Source organism: Mauremys mutica, chromosome 3 (assembly GCF_020497125.1).
Source record: "Mauremys mutica isolate MM-2020 ecotype Southern chromosome 3, ASM2049712v1, whole genome shotgun sequence".
Lineage (NCBI taxonomy): Eukaryota > Metazoa > Chordata > Testudines > Geoemydidae > Mauremys > Mauremys mutica.
Genome location: NC_059074.1, coordinates 9,134,373 through 9,152,846, shown reverse-complemented (window position 1 = coordinate 9,152,846; position 18,474 = coordinate 9,134,373). Strand labels below are relative to the sequence as shown.

The 18,474-nt window shown below is 43.5% G+C and overlaps 1 protein-coding gene across 4 annotated transcripts in view; it reads right to left on the bottom strand.

Moving 5' to 3' along the window:
• Positions 1-18,474, bottom strand: part of EXTL3 (exostosin like glycosyltransferase 3) — a 208,971-nt gene that overhangs the window by 135,524 nt on the left and 54,973 nt on the right. For all 4 annotated transcript variants that reach the window (XM_045009498.1, XM_045009497.1, XM_045009499.1 and 1 more), the window contains one exon: positions 4,713-4,869. The gene's annotated coding sequence lies outside the window, so the exon portion shown is untranslated. Of the gene's footprint in view, positions 1-4,712; positions 4,870-18,474 lie in introns of those variants that run through there.

Sequence of the window (18,474 nt, the reverse complement as noted above, 5' to 3'; positions counted from 1 at the left end):
AGACATGGCTCATTGCTCTAACACACGTCCCTCCACAAGGGTTCAGACATCTGTGCTTCAGCACAAACTAATGTTCTCCTCCCTCTCCTCCTCGCTGCCCAGAGGGACAAGAGCCCCGGTGACTGATTTCTGAGCAAGATGGGGATCTTTATTGCAGAGAAAACGAAGAGCCCCTCTCCCTTCCCCCCACAATGCCCAGTGCACTCAAAGAGCTGAAGGCCACTGCATGGGCACCATCTGGCTATGCTGCCAAAGACACTGTGTTAAGGACAGGCTCCTTCGTGCCTGGGCGTAGCTGCAACAGAAGGGAACAAAGAATCTTTCAGTCACTGCAGCAGCAGGAGGCACTGCCACTGATTCTCACAGCTCTGATTCTGGAGCCCCATGGCTCTGCAGGGGAAGTTGGGTAGGCAGAGCTATCCCTGGACACCTCACTGAGAACGCTCTGCAGGGGGCGGAGCACGGTCAGGGAAGACGTGCAGTAACAGTTTCCTTGCTATTCTAGCATCTTGGAACTCCAAACCCCCCCGGGATGGGGAGAAGTAGGGGGGAATTAACTGGGAGTAACAGGCCCCTAAAGCTTCCCTAGATTCTAGCAATGGAAGAGACTCTTCAGAGCATCCTCCTACAGCTAGGCTGGGCCAGCAGTACAGGCTCTTGTCTAGTTTTAAATGTCACCAGCAATAGAGCGTCTCCTGGAAGATTATTTCAGAAGCAAACAGATTTCAGTGTTAGGATGTATTCAAAGAGGAAATTCATAATGTGGCTGCAGCTATTTGAAGATCTGTGGCCATAGCAACATTACTATAATCTACACTGCATGAAAGAAAAGCTACTCTCATCACGTTGCTCCCCACCTGCTCCGTTTCGCCAGCAATGCCAGCCCTGAGTGCCCATTTGCTCACTTCTTCTCCAGGTGCCTCCGTGCTTTCTTCCACATCAAACCCCTTGCATGGGGAATGCACTCCTGGAATGCTTTTGCCTCATTTGGGTCCCACCTCAGCTGCAGTGTCCCCAGGAAGTCAGCCACCCGAGGGGCACTCTGGGAAAGCTGATTATCTTGATAACGAATAATAAATGAGTAACACTTTTCATGATCTGGACCTATCACACTGTGCACACACCTGGCCCGTGGTTTTCTTCCTCCTCCCTCCAATGGTTTGTTACACTCCATCTTATCTTAAATTTGATTGTAAGCTCTTTGGGCAGGGGCTGTCTCTTATTGTATGTCTTTTCAGTGCCTAGCATAATGGGGCCCTGATCTCCGCTGGAGCCTTTAGGCGCTACCGTAATAAAAACAAAATCAATTAAAATACTGAGCAATCAAGCTAACAAGCTGTTTGCCTGCACCCTGTTCCATCTGCCTCCAACCACCAAGGTGCAGCTGGGGAGAGGAGCTGCACACTGAATTTAGGAAGACGCTCGTGGTAATGCTGTCACTATTTTTAGTTTCACGGGTCAGCAGTAGCATTTGGGCTTCCTGCTCCCAGACAGAACATCTGGATTCTATAAAGTCATTCAAACATTTTCCCACAACTCAGATTTTAATAAGGGCAATGGGAAGGAGGGGGAAACAGCTTCCTTTCCAAATTAGTAACAAAGGACACGGGGCTGCAGTAATTCTGCATCTAGGATGGCCCAGCAGAGGGGATTATGTTCTGCCCACTTGTTCGTGCAGTTACATTTGGATACACTATAGGAGGAAATCTCACACAGTGGTTTAAGCAAGGAACAGGGAGTCAGATGATCTGAGTTCTAGTCTAAGCTCTGCCACAGACTTGCCATGTAGCCACCAAGCTTCCTCTGGGACATACTAGGAACAGTTCCTGAGATAGAGGAAGCATTTTTTTCCTCCCAACAGGACTGGGAAAGTGGGAGCTCGTCTCTCTTCAGCCACAAACAGGGAAACTCTACGAGCTTCTCCTGAAATCCCCAGTCACTACTTTCCAATAGACACCCAAGTGCCGCAATGCCTTCCCCTCACCAAACCACAACACAACTAGAATAGAGGAAAAGGCTGAGTGTTTTATAGCAGGCAGAAGCCTGTAAATATGGGAACTAACCACGTCTGGAGCTGAAGTGGCTGTAAGAAAGAGGTATGTTTTGGGGATGGGCATAGCTGGAGCCATTAGAATTTCAGTCATCTGCTAGAACTCTCAATCGGGGTCTCAAACCATGCCCCCCAGCTGGTCTGATCTGTTCCAGGGGAGACACCAATTCTGGAACCTCATGAGCTCTACAGCTGCCTACCTGAATAAAGATCTTTCAGAGGAAGAAGGGACATTTCTGTAGCTCAGACCCAGTGGAAACAAGCTCAGCAAGACAAAAGAGTTGTCAGGGCTCCCTGGACACATCTGACCCCTTCAAAGTCTTGGGCCCTTTTCATATGCTCAGCACCCAGGTATTTCAGTGCCTGGCACTCTAAAAATACCGTAACAGCAGACTACTGTATTGCATTGGAGTAGTATGCGGCAGCCATCTGTTAAGTGCCAGTGTTCCAATGGAACAAGAGCGCTTTAGCACATACGCAAGGAAGCAATGGAGGTGTATTTTGCCCCATGTATGTTGGAAAACAACAAAAGGACTGAAGGTAAAAAATCCACTACAATCAACATACCGCACAGACTATGGTGAGAGACTGTGCCACACACACTCAAAGAAACTGCAGAACCACCTGATCAACATCCTATAAAGCAAACAGGAGAAGATTAAGAACGAGCTCTCAAAACTGGAGACTCTCATAAAAAAAAAAAAAAAACCTTCGACACAAACGTCTTCGTGGCTGGACTTTACAAAAACTAGACAAGCCATTTATAACACACACTTTGCTTCTCTACAGAGGAAAAAGGACACTAAACTATCTAAGCTCCTACATGCCACAAGGGGCCACAAGAGTGGTTCCCTTAACTCACCCATCAATATTGTGAATCTCTTCAGCTATACTCTTAGCCCGGCAGAAGAGTCTGTCCTATCTCGGAGCCTCTCCTTCTGCCCCACCCCTCCCCCAAACATGATACAGTTCTGTGGTGACCTAGAATCCTACTCTCGCCATCTCCAACTCAGGGAATATTTCCAACACACCATTCGACAGCACACTAACCCACAGAAACCTTCCTACCAATGCCATAAAAAGAAGGATTCTGCATGGACTCCTCCTGAAGGTTGAAACAACAGACTGGACTTCTACATTGAGTGCTTCCACCAACAACCATGGGCTGAAATTGTGGAAAAGCTGCATCACTTGCCCCATAACCTCAGCCGTGCAGAATACAATGCCATCCACAGCCTCAGAAACAACTCTGATATAAAAAAGGCTGACAAAGGAGGTGCTGTCGTCATCATGAATAGGTCGGAATATGAACAAGAGGCTTCTAGACAACTCTCTGACACCATATTCTACAGGCCATAACCATCAGTGGGATCAGAGGGTAACCAAAAGAATCTGCACCGTCTGCTCAAGAAACTCCCTGAAGCAGCACCGGAACAAATCTACACAGACACACCCCTAGAGCCCCAACCAGGGGTATTCTATCTGCTACCCAAGATCCATAAATCCAGGAATCCTGGACAACCCATCATCTCAGGCACTGGCACCCTGACAGCAGGATTGTCTGGCTATGTGGAATAAACTGACACAAATCAGACATCAAGAATTATAACATTCAAAAACCAATAGGAGAACACTTCAATCTCCCTGGACACTCAAAAACAGATAGCTCAGTGGTTTGAGCATTGGCCTACTAAACCCAGGGTTGTGAGTTCAATCCTTGAAGGGGCCATTTAGGGATCTGGAGCAACAATAATAGTTGGGGATTGGTCCTGCTTTGAGCAGGGGGTTGGACTAGATGACCTCCTGAGGTCCCTTCCAATCCTGATATTCTATGATTCTATGAACAGACTTAAAAGTGGCAAAGAGTTCTGTGGCACCTTATACACTGACAAACGTATTGGAGCATGAGATTTCGTGGGTGAATACCTACTTGATCCGACAAAGTGGGTATTCACCCATGAAAGCTCATGCTCCAATACGTTTGTTAGTTTATAAGGTGCCACAGAACTCTTTGCTGCTTTTACAGATCCAGACTAACACGGCTCTCTCTCTGATACTAGACTTAAAAGTGGCAATTCTTCAACAACAAAACTTCAATGAGAAACTGCAGAATTGGAATTTATTTGCAAACTGGACACCCATCAAATTAGGCCTGAATAAAGACTGGGAGTGGATAGGTCACTACAAAAAGTAGTTTTCCCTCTGCTGATACTCACACCTTCTTGTCAACTGTTGGAAATGGACAACGTCCACCTTGACTGGATTGACCTCGTTAGCACTACAAAAGTAATTTTTCCTGTATTGATATTCATCCCTTCTTGTCAACTGTTGAGAATAGGCCATTTCCACCTTAACTGAATTGGCTGCATTAGCACTGAGCCCCCACTTGGTAAGGCAACTCCCATCTTTTCATGTGCTGTAATATACATACTGCTTCCTGTATTTTTCACTCCATGCATCTGATGAAGTAGGTTTTAGCCCACGAAAGCTTATGCCCAAATAAATTTGTTAGCCTCTAAGGCGCCACAAGGACTCCTCGTTGTTTTTACTGTAATTTAAGAAGACTTGGTGCAGCTTTTCCTGGACCACATTTCAGCATGAAGACATACGGCAGTCGCATCCAAGGAGTAATGCATGCTTGAACTCACAGTAAACACCTTACCTGAAAATCAGGTTTCTGCAACGTGAATCCAGCTTCCGACCAGTCAGATCGCTGTGATCACCAATGAGAAAATTTAATCTGGACGCTTTCAGACTCCTTCACAACCACCTTCTTGCTCAGATCTCACAATGCACCCATGGACGATCAACAGGGTCAGCTAAACACAAAAACAAACAAAGACTTCTTTAATTGTGGTGTATTATTTGTAGTTGATGAACTTGGAACCAAAGCATTTCAAATCAGGCAACTCCAGCCCCATGCAATATATCTATGCGCTCCAAAGTCTACTGGTGCACAAGAGCCACTGTCTGTGTACTCAATTACTCTATGACAGCTTACTCCCTTTCCTTTATTTTCTGGAGCATAAATGCAACAAGGTAACAGCGTGCAACAAATGCACTCAACACGAAGACATTCAAGCTCACAAGCACTTCTGCTTCTTCTATGTTTCAAATAACGTTTGGCGATGCCTGCATTCCCCAATCAACCAACGTATCTACCACACAGATGAAAGTCATTTAACTTTAACTGCTACTACTTGACTGATCTCCTCCACTATGCTCAATTGTGATACGTAACCACCCACTGCACACAGGAACCACACCAAGCTTGTAAGATTTCATATCTACTTTCTGATTTTATTCAGCTCAAACTCAGAGTGGTCCAAGAATGAGCTCTTGAAAAGACAAAAACGGACGTGGTACTAATCAAGAGGAGGAAGCCAAAAACATTGACTTGTCTTTGTTATATATCAGTTTGCAAAAATCCCATGATTCTTTAAAAGGAGGGTTCTGTGAACCCTCTCCCACTTCTCCCTTGACCATCTGCCCTCCATGAGCAAACATCCCACCACCAAGAGGATCACCCAGCTGACATCAAGAGTCCCAGATCCTGTGAGCAATTCCAGGGTCTTAAGCAAGCAAGGAAATTCTCTCAGTTAAGAAAATGATCATTTCAAACTTTCAATGGAATTATAATCAAAGTAAAGAGGAAATTATCTTGGACAGCGGTCTTTAAAATTAAAAAAGTAACCTGCATTAAAAAGCCTTTGCTTCCATATTCTGCTTTCCATGTGGATTTGGCTTAGCCACGGGATTGAATTTTACTTAAAGACAGCGATCATTTATACAGTGCAATGATTAAATGTAATTGGTGTGTGCCAGGGAGAAAGTATTGTTCCCTCCAACCACTAGAGAACACATTTATATCTGAGCTCCGTGCTAGATGCATCCAGCTCTGTAAAAACACTGTACCTTAATCAACCATAGTATAGCCCTTAACAAGGACCTCAAAACAAATTCCAATGCCAGTTTTGGATCTCTCTTAGGAGCGATCACTTTTTTAAGAGGCTGCAGGTTCGAGACATTGGAGGTTAAAAGCCAATTACAAACAAGTTAAAATGGACAACGTACTTAAAAAAAAATCCTCATTTGTTCACAGAAACAAAGCAGCACAATTTTCTCCTCTCTGAAATCCTCTTGTGGTCTTAACATTTATTTTTAAAAATAAAACAGTCCTTTGATTTAAAAAATGCAGTCTAGAAATGGAGACATAAGATACTTTTTGATCTGATTTCAACATTATTCTGATAATTGCACCAAAGTAGCCCATTTCTTTTGATGCTACAAACTTTGATGCTGAGGACTATTAATTTATGTCTGGACCGGTCCTCCAGACCTTCTGCATGGCAGACCATTTTCTCGTAACTGGTCTCAGCTTGCTGCAGTGAAACCTAAACTCTTTAACCCCTTTTGATCAAAAACACTTTTTTTTTTAAAAAAGCACATTAAGCAATTACTAAAGGCCAAAGGGGAGGAGATGTGATACGAGGATATAAATATCTGAAGGGTAAACAGCGAGCAGAGACAGGAATGTGGGGAATGACAGAAAAAATTACATGAAATTTGGAAAGGGAACACAAGTCTGATTTATTAGGAAGTGTGTCCAAAAAGTTAGAGCCATAAACTGTAGCAGAGTCTTCGAAAGGAAGACGATGAAGCCATATATTTTTAGTGGTGGCCAAAACAATAGTAAATGTAACAGAACAATCCAACTGAGATTAGGGTTCCATCGTGCTAGGAGCTGTATAAATAAATACATAGCTTAGAACCTAAACAGATAAGTAAAAAAATAAGAAAGTGAATAGAGGCACAGAGAGGTGCATGCCCAAGGACTAGAACCTATGTCTCCTGGGTCCCAGTCCAGTAGATTAATGACAGAATCACAATACCTCAATGGGCCCTAGATGTACAAGATGCTCTGTTTGGAAGAATCTACAATCTAGGTTAGATATAATATGAAACGAGACAGACAGCTTAGAGCAATCAAGGGTGGGAGAGAGAGAGAGATACAAGGGAAGGTGAGAAAGCTCATTCTTTTCAGGAGGTGCACAGCATGTTATTGTCACTTTTAAAAGTTTTCCTTATTTCAGAATTGCGAGGAGTCACAGGGAAAGAATGGGTCAATAGAGCCTTTTCCATAGCTAGTCTCTATAGGTAGGTCTACACTGCAATTAAAAGAGCACAATACCACATGCAGACAGGAACATGCTTGTACCACTAAATCTTTAAAAACGGGCATAAGCCTTTTAGGAATTTGCACACCAAATATTAAACAAAACCTTTGCATACTGGATGTTAAACAGAACCCTTGAACTCCCTGGACTGCTGCCTAGAACCACCACTGAATTCTCCATTACATGCAGCAGCTTATTTCTAAGGGATCAGACAGGAGCAATACCGCTCAGCTTTTAGAGCCTAACTTGCACCTTCTGTTGGAAGGTAAGGAGTTGTGAAACCTGAGGAGGTTGTGAAGGCTGGGACTATAACCGCGTTTAAAAGAGAACTGGATAAATTCATAGTGGTTAAGTCCATTAATGGCTATTAGCCAGGATGGGTAAGAATGGTGTCCCTAGCCTCTGTTTGTCAGAGGGTGGAGATGGATGGCAGGAGAGAGATCACTTAATCATTGCCTGTTAGGTTCACTCCCTCTGGGGCACCTGACATTGGCCACTGTCAGTAGTCAGGATACTGGGGAAGATGGGCCTTTGGTCTGACCCCGTACGGCTGTTCTTATGTTCTTATGAGCACATCATTTTCTTGTCAGGGAAGGGACAGAAATCTAGTGACCCCTGCACCTCTCCATGAAGGTCCCTGCAAAGAGGCTACCCTCAGTACTCACTAGAAAATATCTCATGTTTTGAGGGAAATCTCAACTGCCTCTTGATGTTGCAGCAGTTCAAGACTCTGCAATGCAGTGTATTGTAGGACACGGTCTTGAGTAGCCGCACGGTCCAGTGGACCAAGAATGGTGCTGTGAGCCTTGAGGTTCTGAATTCTAATCCCACTTCTGTCACTTTGGAAAGTCACAACATGCATGACTTAGTTTCCATACGGCTCATTCTTCCTTATTCCGCAGGATTGCTGCAAGGAATAGCATGCAAAGCACTCTGAAAAGGCGGAACATTATACAGGTGCTACATATCCAAAGCCCTTCATTTTTAGTTTTTATTTTGTTTAAAATTTCCTAGGAATTTCCTGGTGTTTATTCCAAAAATTAAACAACAGGCAAAAATCAGTGCAAAATTTAATAGTCTTCTAGGTAAACAGCAACATTAAATTTGGAGAGCAGGAAGACAGGGGAAAAAAGGCAATAAATAGAGAAAAGTAACAAATGTCAAATGGAAAAGCAGTTTAATACTGTAGTTTATTTTATGAACTGTACATTAACAGTATGCACATGTATCCTTCTGTATGCATCTTCCACGACACTGCCTTATCCTAACAGATGGCCTCACATTTACACATCAACTAATTCATTATTCACATAAACATAGCTACCTGATGTACTGTACTGGATTAACACAGTCAGTATTTTCATGTAGACTCATGGACTAAGGCGAGAAGGGACCATCATTATTATCTAATCTGACCTCCTGCACATTGTAGGCCACAGAACTTCGCCCACTCACTCCTGTAACAGACCCCTAACCTCTGGCTGAGTCACTGAAGTCCTTAAATCATGAGAGTTCAGTGCTTACATTAGTTTACACCTGCAAGTGACCCGTGCCCCATGGTGCAGAGTAAGGCAAAACACACCCTGGGTCTCCGCCAATCTGACCCTGGGAAAATTCCTTCCTGACCCCAAATCTGGCAGTTAGTTGGACCTCGAGCATTTTGGCCTGGACAGAATTCTCTGTAGTGACTCAGAGTCCTCCCCCTCTAATCTCCCATCACTGGCCGCTGGGGATATTTGCTACTAGCAGTCGCAGATCGGCTACATGCCATTGTGGACAGTCTCATCATACCATGCCCTCCATGAATTTATCAAGCTCAGTCTAGAAGCCAGTTAGGTTTTTTGCCCCTCACTGCTCCTCTTGGAAGGCTCCTCCAGAGTTTCACTCCTCTGATGGTTAGAAACCTTCATCTAGTTTCAAGCCTAAACTTGTTGATGGCCAGTTTATATCCATTTGTTCTTGTGTCCACACTGGCACTTAACTTAAATAACTCCTCTCCTTCCCTTGTATTTATTTATCCCTTTGATGTATTTGTAGAGAGCAATCATATCTCCCCTCAGCCTTCCTTGGGTTGGCAAACAAGTCAAGCTCTTTGAATGGTCCAAAATAACCACATCTAAAAAAACCCCAAACAGCAGCTTTTGTAAAACTTGGGAATTTTACAGGGGAAACAAAGTAGTTAAACCGAAGACAAATGGCCTTGTGCACATCATAACAGATGCCTCTTTTGCCTTGGATCCAATCTTCCCCATCCTCTTTCCCCTCCGTAACTACTTTTCCATTCCCATCATCTCTTTCCACTGTGCAGCAGGCCAGCAGTCATTCACCCCACGCCCTCATTAGAGCATAGACTGCCTTTCACAAAGCTCTGGAAATGTCCCGTCCAGGACATTTAATAAGCATTGAAAAACACCTGCAGTGCAGGGGAATAAAGTTATCACAAGGAAAAGAAAAGACACAAAACTCCATGCGTTAACAATGCCTGTGAGCTGTGACTGTCACTGCCCTGGTCCACAAATCGTTTAACATCAGCATCTACAAAAAACACTGAAGATCATGGTTCACTTTTATGGACCACCACTAGGTGGGGCACAGAGTTGTCTTTTATGTACCCAGGGACTTCCTCATGTCCTGAACTCATAGGAACAGGAGGGGGAAATCAACACAAGATTCCAACTGTAGTAACTAAATAACTAATCAAAAGTATAAAATAAAATTCATATATAAAAATCAAAATAAATCAAATCAAATTAATCTAATCATCAGGTTGATTGAACCACATAAAATAAACCAAAAATTCTTTGTAAGATTTTTCTAATAATTTGAGATAGGAAGAGTCTTGGTTTATCCATCAGCCCCAAAATAACAGGGCCCTATCAATCACAATGCTAGCCGATATATTTACATTCCAGCTTAATGCCTGATACAGGGAGCATCAAATCACTCCCGGGTTGAAGCTGATGTTGGGCCAACTCTGAGGCCAAACAAGGCTGCCTGTCCAAATTACACTTTATAACATATAGGCAACAATCCCTTCTCCCCACCCCACCATAGGGCTACATAAAATATTCCAATTCAATTCAAATGATACAGCTCGTTACATTCAAAATTCAAATACAAATTTTAGGTGAAAATAACAAGATTTCTCAGGGAAAACATACACCTCCTACCCATAAAATATATGCTTGTGTGGTATTTTTAGATAGTGTGGCTATTTTACCTATGGCTGTTTCAAGTGTTTGACAGATTATTTGACAGATGTCATTCTCAGATAAACTCTGAGTTCTATACACACGTCCTCGCTACAAGGAATCTACTGGAGTTAAAATAAACGTGCTAGAATGGTAAGGCAAAAATATGTCCTTTTGCTAGTAGAAACTGGAAAAAACCCCCAAAAGATCAAATCTTACGTAGAATGGTTGTCACGACTCTTGCAGATTCATTCAGCTTCATGAAACTGTGTAAGAGTATGGCACACACCTCTCACAAGCACTGCCTGGCCGGGTGTGTGTCTGCAACTCTCTCAGCTTGCAGTGACTGCTGTGAGCAGTTTCTCAGGCGGGTTTCAGTGTCTCAGCCCTCAGACTGAGTCACGCACAGTCCATGCGAATCACGAACAAAGCAGACCCCTTCCGGGGTATCAGTCCAAAAAGGCCTTGTAGTGCCCTCGACAGTCCTGGTAGGGTCTGTGCACCCAGGGCTCTCTCCTTGGCGACAATGTCTTTGCCCGCTCTGGGTCACCCAGTCCTCCAGCTGAGTCACTAACTGTTCAAGTTCCCTTCCAAGGGTGTATCACGCTCTAATAAAGTCCAGTATCGCTGACCCTTTTCAGGGGTCTTCAATCCACTCTCTGAGTGTAAGGCCACTCCCCTGTGGCTGTGGGGGAACTGGGCCCACCCACTACACCCAGGAACCCTATGACTAGCAGCCACGTGCTGCTGCATCCCCTTTAACTCTTTACTATGCTGCTACAGTTCCCTGGGCCATTTCCCTGCAACCCCAACACCTTCACCAACGTATCACCTTACCTCAGGGCATACAGCAAGTCCCAGCAGCCAGCCAGGAGCTCCCTCTTGCTCCCCTAGTCCCTGCCAGCAACTGCTCTGTCTGCACTCCTGTAGCTCCCTCAGCCAGCCAGGAACACCACCCTCACTCCTCCAGCTTCAGGCAGCAATTGCCCGACTCTGGCTCTGCAGTTCCTTTTATATGGCCCTCCTGGGCCTTTATTGGCTGCTTCCCCTGCTGCCACTCTAGGCAGCCTGGGGGACTGTGCTACTGCTCCTTTCTGGGACAGGGTGTGGTAGGACCCTGATGCCTCCAGCAGGGGCCTCTCCCCATGGTACACTCTGGTCAGTTTTCGCAGCTCAACTATTTTAGAGCTGACAGACATCCTGACTGGCTATGGGTCAACTTGCTTGTGGATATAGAATCTTAGATGTGTGTTGCTGGACTCCTAATTGTTTCAGAGCTGGATTTGCGCAGAACCCCATCCTAGCAGAGTAGATGCAGCTCTTCATGCTTCCATGAGAGGGACATTCATGAGAGAAAACAGTTTCACAAAAAATGTTAATGTTCTCATTTCCAAGTTCTCAGTGATTTTTCTCCTCTTTTTTTTTTTTTTTTAATTTTGCACAATAGTTTTTTGGTTTTTAAATTTCTCAGAAACAGTTATTGAAATTTTTCATTTTGGTTTTTGATAAATGAAAACTTTTAACTTTATAATAAAAGTTTCATAAAGGCAAGAATGAATAATTTTTTGTGGAAATTCCCCCCCCAAAAAAACAAGTCTGCTGAAAACCATGCAGTTTCCTCTGCACGCAGGGAGGGAAGGCAGGTGGGATTTCAGGTGATGAGATCTTATTATCCACGCAAAGTAAACAGGGCATAAGAATATAAGAATGTCCAATATTTCCCCTCTCCTCACTGTGGAGCATGCCTACCGTTTCAGCTGACAACCATCCTGCCACCGGACAGGCAATCGACCATATTTCCATGGTACTGTGCATATGCAACCATGTGCCTATTAGGGAGACAGATCTCTTAGAGATAAGGGAGGGAGTAGGCATGAGTTGTTGCCTGGCAGATGCACAATCAGCACTCCACATCCACAAATTTCTGAATGGTGGGTGTGGTAGTTTTGAGTATGGGCAACAGATTCCCTTTAGCTAAACTCGGACTCCATGAGGGCAAGCAGTCAGGGCAACTGCTTTAGAAAAGGCCAGCCCTGTATGGGTTGGGAGAAGCTGAGCCACAGGTGCAGAAAGTAGGCTGTTTTCCCCCTACCTCTGAAGCATTGTTAACCATCCAACAGGGTTAATTACAGAAAGCGAAAACTAATTTTTTATTTAATTGTATACTTGGAATGTTGTTTGATTTTAGCCCAACCGTTTTAATTAAATTGTCTCAACTAGTACGATTCGCCAACTTTTCTCTTATTTAAAGGCGATAATGGGGAAAGAATGACTTATATTTTGCTATTCTCAGTTTGTATTTTTCTTGTAACGGGTTCTTTTTTTTTAAATCTATATACTTAAATCAAGTGGTTGGTTAATTGGTTACCTGACTAGCTAACTGAGTGATTTCAGCAGAGGAGGAGGAAGAGTCTGCCTGGATTCCAACTGAAGAGTACCACAAGCAAAAGTGGATGGAAGATGTTGTTCCAGTCCTTTTGACTCAGCAGACTGTATAGATTTTGGAGATCAGATGCTATAACTGAGACTCAGATAAACTCAACCTAAGCTTTTGGGAACTGAGTTTCTTCTCACTGTATTTCTGTGAGAACTGACCTGTTTAGATTTAATCTGTTTTCTTTATTTATGTTGATGTATAACTGAAGATAATGTATCTGCATTATAAAGTAGCCATGTTATATTGTAGAAATTAAGTTATTATTATATTGCTTTATCATAAGATTTTATCAAGTTGGTACTTAAGAATTAAGTTAATTTCTTTTGTTCTTTTTTGGACTTGATTGTAGGGAGGTTGATCCTGCACAATCGTTGCTGAAAATCCTTAGTGACCGAATTCAGGGTTTCCAGGTGCTTTTCTGTGGGAGTTGGGGTTTTTAGGCACTGGAAAAGGGGAGTGAAGTAAAATCTAGCTCACCCGAAGATTATACATGTATAGTTGTAAAGGATTCAGGGATCCTTTGGAATAAAAAGCATTTTATGAAGCAGCATGAGTTAATTCCACTTGCATGTTAAGTGCCTGAACTCAGAAACCAGCCAGCTAGAAAAGGAAGTCCAGTTACAAAGAGTTGGAGCTCAATGGTTCCGCCCCCCGCCCCCATTTAAAAAAAATTGAAACTAAGGAAACTTTGGAAAAGAAACTGAGAGAACATTAAGGAATAACTGTTCTCTTTCCAAGTTTGCTGGAGTACATCAATTATGTTAAGCTGCAGCGACCACTTAAAGAGTGTGAACTGAATAAATCGTACTGGATCGGAGAGAACTGGACACAGCAGTGAAGAGAAGGACTGATGTGTCCAGGTTATTTAAAACACAAAAAAAAAGAAGTGTCAAGTAGTAAAAGGTCTGCCGAGAGGAAAGCTGGCCAGTGAGAGAGGCCAAATAGAAATTGGAGTTAGGTGTGACCGAGATCAGCAAAGGCAGGAGTAAATAATTATATAGCATTCAAAAAGTCTAATCAAAAGGGGACTGCAAATAGGGAGAGGTCTTTAGGATAGCAGAGCAGCTCAGTGTTTGCAGAATACAAATGAGGAGACGTCACCAGACCAAAAAATCAACACCCGCTGCAAAGAATGACTGTCTGACCGTCCAAGACAGGCTGCTCGAGAGTATGCACAGCACCCCTCTTTATGAATGATGCCCACATGGGCTACAGGTGAATGATGGACAAGTTGATTTCTGGTCAGCTGGGCAAAGGTGGGGTAAGGGGGAATGCTTGGACAGCAGCTGAAAAGAGAAAAAGGCAGCCAAATGGAGCCATCCCAAAGGGGAAGACCCACAGCAAGACAGCAGATGGGACTGAGGTGGGAAAACATGTTCAGTGGCAAGATCTGTTACAAAAAGAGCCCAGGACCAACTGGAAGGAGTTCTTCTTTGCTGCATCGTTCTGGTCAAGGAGCTGGAAAGACCTAGAAATGTAGAGCCTGGCTACCAAACAGCTATAAGAGGAACAACAGGACAACGGCTTACAACTATCAGAAGGGAGAGGAATTATTGAGTGTGGTACACAGAAGCACAGCTTGGAGCAATGGAATTAAAGTTTAAGAGAGAAAACATAGGCTGGACTTCCCTATAGCGAGCTCCATTGGGATGTGGAAGAGTCTCCTAGGGGAAGTGGCAAGTGCCCCATTGTTAAGCACAGTCAACAAGTAGACTGGATAATAAACCCATTAGAGAATGTACTGCAGAAAACAATTCTGCAGTGCGCACAGGGGGTAGAAAAAGTGACCTAAGAAGTCATTCCCATTGCTAATTTCTACAATGCAGTCATTTTTCCATAGCATTGCAGACAATTAATGTTTAGGTTTTGAGCAAAAAAAATGGCATGCGTATTTCTTATATTTCTCTTCCCTTGCTTTGCTATCAAGAACTTTTGTGCAGAAATCGGCTCTTTGAGGATCTACCTGCTTGCTAGCGTGGATGATTTATTCCCCCACCTGAGGTTGCTGGTGCTGTCCGAACAAGTTGCCACAGCAGACAATTGCGACATTGCGAAGGGAGGATAAGGTTATCAGATGGGAAAGGAACCCAGGAGAGGGGAAGAACACACAGACGCAGAATTGTTTCCAGATGCCAAGCAATGGTTTTCAGAATTTCACACAGGAGAGTCAGGAGCTCATAAAAATAAAAAAAGTGAACTGGAAAATTTCACCTGCTGAGTCCTGAGTTCAGGAAAGGGCACTATGCACCACCACTCCCATTGAGACGGCCACGCAGGCAGCCACGGAAATCAAGACAGGTGGGCAGAGCACCCACAAAACCTAGACTTCAATCAAAAGAAAGGACTTGGGGCTCCCCTCCACTGCTTCAGGCAATCACGATGGGAAATGCAGCACCGTACGCTCACATCTCTGCAGGTATATAAATGAGGAAATGATTTTCAAGATATTTGGCTCTATTTTTTGTGTCGTTTTAACCTTACTTGTTTATTATTCACTTGGGATAAACCAGTATTTATTTAAATTGAAGATTTACTATTCCCTCTTAAAACACCACAAAACAGAGGGAGGGATGGAGGGAGAGGAGTACTAGTTGTGTGTGCCAGCTACATACTTGCCTTGATTCATGAATACTAGACTCCTGCAAGGGTAAGCAAGGAAGGGAACCATTTTCCCAGCATGTACGGCTCACATGCAATGATTTATTACGTTAAAGTAATCACTGACACACAGTTCAGTTTTATCTTCTGGGGAAGGACCTTTTTAAATTTCACATGGGAGCCTTTGCGGTGGCTACTCTCACAATAAATTCACTCAGATAAACAGATGCAAATCTTCTAAAGTGCAATCAGAGTAGGGCAGGGAAAATTGGGCAACAAATCGAATCCTCCAGATCCCTCAACAACTATCATCCTCAGCTGGAAATAAGGATGTTCAGTACTTGGAAGGTCTGAACCCTTGAGCTGGAAGTCATAGAAGAGAGAACAAAGTATGTTATATAATGAGAGGCCCAATCTAGGAACTAAAAAAAAAAAATGGACAATGACCTATTCTGTAACTGCTGTTCTTCAAGCCGTGTTGCACATGTCCATTCCACTTCAGGTGTGTGCATGCTCAACATAGTTATCAGAGATTTTTTCTAGCTGCAATACCTGTTAAATGCAGTACCTCGAAGTCACAACAAAAAAAACTTCAAAAACAGACTCCAACAAGAAACTGCAGAATTGGAATTAATTTGCAAATTGGACAGCATTAAATTAGGCTTGAATAAAGACTGGGAGTGGATGGGTCATTACACAAAGTAAAAACTATTTCTCCAAGTTAATTTTTCCGCTACTGTTACTCACACCTTCTTGTCAACTGTTGGAAATGGCCCATCCTGATTATCACTACAAAAGTTTTTTTTCCCCTCCTACTGATAATAGCCCATCTTAATTGATTACTCTCGTTATAGTTAGTATGGCAACACCCATTTTCTCATGTCCTCTGTGTACATACATCTTCCTACTGTATTTTCCACTGCATGCATCCGATGAAGTGGGTTTTAGCCCATGAAAGCTTATGCTCAAATAAATTTGTTAGTCTCTAAGGTGCCACAAGTACTCCTGTTCTTTTAGTACCTGTTAGGGTGGCACATGCGCCCTCTGCTGCCTCATGCCACTGCATGAAAGTATAAAGGGCGAAGCCATCCCCAGTCCCTCTCAGTTCCTTTTTACCAGATAGACTCCAATAGAGATGGCAAGGAGGGTGGGTCGTGGCATGGACGTGTGCAACACATCTTGAAGAAACAGCAACTAACTGTTCCTCAAGTGATTGCACATGTGCATTCCACTTCAGGGGACTCCCAGGCATTTCAATTGGAGTTGGGACTAGAGTCTACCTGAGTAAGGATTGGAGAACCATACGCCCAGATCTGGCATCATCTCTAGATTGTTGAGAGATGGCATAACGTGAAACAAAGATGTGAACTGAAGACAAAGCTGCTGCTTTGCAAATGTCCAGAATAGGCACCTGGGCCAGAAAGGCTGCAGAGTCAGAGAGATCTGGTTCCATGTACTAGTGCTCTACTCAGTGGAGTTACATTAACCAAATCGTAGCAACAAATGAACACAAGAGAAGATCCACAAGGAAATCCTGTGAGAAGAGACTGGAAGGCCTTCCACTTTGTCCACAACTGCCACGAACAAGTGTAATGACAATCTGAATGGTTCTTTTGATGTCAAACGTGTGGAGTCTCCCCTCATCACTATGATTATGAGGCGCAGGGAAGAAAGTTGGTAAATATATAGCCTGATTAATATGAAAGTGAGACACCACCTTTGACATGGGGAAGAAAGACCTGATAAGCTAGGTAGGTGGCCCGCAACTCTCTTACATTTATATATAGAGTCAAATCTTGGGCAGACCATAACCCGTTTGTCCACAGGGATCCTATGTGAGCCCCACAACCTGGGGGTGGGTGGGAGGGAAGCGTCTGTCACTAAGATCAAAGCTGGCTAAGGTGGAGCAAACGAGATACACACACACACTCTCTCTCTTTTTCAAGGTCTGTCCACCAGTCTAGGGAGGCCCAGAGTTATGTGGGCACCACAGCCACCATGTCCAGAGGGTGACAAATTGGGGAGAACCCAGAACCTAACCAGTCTTGAAGCTTCCTGAGATAAAGCCTGGCACGATGAACCATATATGTGCATGAGACCATTTGCCCAGAAGCCTGAAGCAATTTTATGCTGTGGTGACAGGTTGGGCCTACAGATCTAAAGCAAAGGCCCACATTGCCTGGAATCTTAACTGCAGGAAGAAAGCATTAGCTTCTGCAGAGTCCAAGACTGCACTGACTTCTCCATGCTGATGGACAATCCAAGCGCCTTGAAGGTGGATTGGATAACAGTCACACTGCACAATACCTGAGCTTTGGACCAGTCTCTGCTCAACCAGTAATGAAGGTGGGAAATGAAGAATTCAAGTGTTTTCTTAAGCTATGCTTCCACCACTGCTATGGCCTATCTGTGTTCACAAAGTGCAAACTGGGAGTGTGATTTCTTGACCAAAAATCTGAGAAATGTTCTGTCTCTCCAAAGTATTGCCACATGGAAATACATGGCAGCAGAACCATCAGACACTCTCATTGTGATCCTGCTTCCAGCAAAACCATTCTGAATTGAAACATTCTAAGACTTCCTATAATATTTTGCCATTCGATAGCATCTTCCTCCAATCAAGTTCCTCAACATGCTTTAAAACATTAATCAAGCTCCACAAGGGTAAGAAATATCTATATTTTACAGATGGGAAAACTGAAGCACAGATCTGTTCAAGTCAAGCAGGAAGGTTCTGGCAGAGTCTGGAATAGAATCCAGATGTTATGACTGTTCTTCTCAATAAGTCTATCTAAAAAGTTTATGCTTAGTGTTAACTCCTTGGAGACGATGAATGTACAAGCCTTACTAAGCATTCATTTAACTATTAATGTTTGTCAAGAGCCACACAAGTACTCAGTATTAATGTCACTAATAGTCGGGAAAACCGTTATAAGAGTTAACTCACCAGGTGCATGGTTCATGAACGTGTGAGAGCTGGTTTCCTTTGGAAGGAGGGCAATTGTTTTGGTATTCCACAGA